Raw genomic sequence first — 1,910 nt, 5'->3', positions numbered from 1 at the left:
TCGAAACCGGCCGCCGACGCGCCGCCGTCGGTCGGTCGTCAGCGCTAGCGCAGCCAGCTAGTGTGTGCGTGAAGTGCCGCCGCTGACATTGGGACGCACGCACACACGTCATTACCGAGTCTGTCATTCACTCCGGAAACAGGAATACGCGGCAACGTGGTAATAAAACAAGGGGATAAAATGCAATAAAGCTGCGGGACGTTCGCGGGGGCGCGTGCGCGCAAACACCTTGCTTCGCCCCTCTGGGACGCATCGATCATGCACGACGTACAGATATAAAACTGTAAAAAAATAAAAACGTGCCATGTACTAAGCCCGTATGAAATGATACTGTTGAAAACTGCAATTTCTCGCACGTTGAAAGACACTGAATTTCGTTTTTAAAAAAAGTGGGTTTTGAGTTGGCTTCTCTGCGCAATAGTCAAGCATTGCAGCATAGCCAATTTCTATGACGCAAACATGCCTTTATTATGCAAGAGGCTGTATGATGTAACATGTATTGAAATCAGCTGTTACAAATACGGGCTGTTGTCCTTGGCGTTTATATAGCCAGCTCATTCGCATCGCGTCATCATGCACGCACAGGTGTTTTTGGTACAATATAGGAATTTATCTATTCATTCACTCATAATTTGACCTTTAATCACACTTTGTCAATTGATAGCTTCGCAAAGGTAACGGGGATCATTCGGCACTGTAATAACCAAGTGAAACTGAGAAGTTAATTTTACATTGAGTATTTTAAGCACTGAAGCTTCAGCTTGTGAATATATATGCTTTTTACATCCAAGCATACAGCGGTAAAATAAAGAAATGCATACTTCAGCTATGACCTTAGTGTTACATATGCAAAGCTGTCGTGGCCATTTTATTAGAATGTGCGCGGCATGATGAAATTGAACGAAATGTCATGCCTTATGCATGACATGTATACAAATCAAACTGCCATTTATAGCCTGATGCAACACTGAAGTATAATCTAGCCTAAGAGCATCAAAGTATCACGGGTATGCCTGACGCACTAATATCACGTATCCACCTACGTGGTTCACACAATGACATCTATTTTCAACGCTTGGCTAAAAGCCAAGTAATGTGGCAAAACCAGCTTCCTGCACAATGCTTGCATTGCCGCAGTGTGCGAGACCAGCTGGAATATTTTTTAAGTGTGAATACACTTTATAAGCGACCCCAAACCATCCACCGCCGTCGGCGGCGTCCGCAGTCTTCTCTCTATCTTTAAAAGAAAGAGGACTTGGCGGGCCGCAGCGCGACGCTCTACCGAATAAGCCACGCCCCGCCGCGGTGGTCTAGTGGCTAAGGTACTCGGCTGCTGACCCGCAGGTCGCGGGTTCAAATCCCGGCTGCGGCGGCTGCATTTCCGATGGAGGCGGAAATGTCGTAGGCCCGTGTGCTCAGATTTGGGTGCACGTTAAAGAACCCCAGGTGGTCGAAATTTCCGGAGTCCTCCACTACGGCGTCTCTCATAATCATATAGTGGTTTTGGGACGTTAAACCCCACAAATCAATCAATCAATCCGAATAAGCCACGGACGCTACGCTGATATCCCCCTTCACTCGCTCCTCCGCTCTCCTCGCTCGCTGCAGCTGCGCGCGCACCCCTCTCTCTCGCGCACCCGCCTTCTCTCTCAGTCTCCCATCGAGAGCGGGTCATGCGATGGGTATCCCGGAGGCAACGCTACCATCAACAAAGAATGCAGTACAACCGAATGCCAGCACAGCACCCGTCGTTGGAGGTGACGGTACCGCGGTGGTTTCGCCGACGTTGGAAGACAAGGCGGCGCTGCGAAGGGCTCGTGAGACCGAACGTAAGCGGGCGAAGCGTGCAGCGGTTGCCGAACTGCGTGCTCGCGAGGCCGAGTGCAAGCGGGCGAAGCGTGTAGCGGATG

This window comes from Rhipicephalus microplus, chromosome 3 (assembly GCF_043290135.1).
Source record: "Rhipicephalus microplus isolate Deutch F79 chromosome 3, USDA_Rmic, whole genome shotgun sequence".
Lineage (NCBI taxonomy): Eukaryota > Metazoa > Arthropoda > Arachnida > Ixodida > Ixodidae > Rhipicephalus > Rhipicephalus microplus.
Note: the sequence above shows the minus strand (reverse complement) of the source record.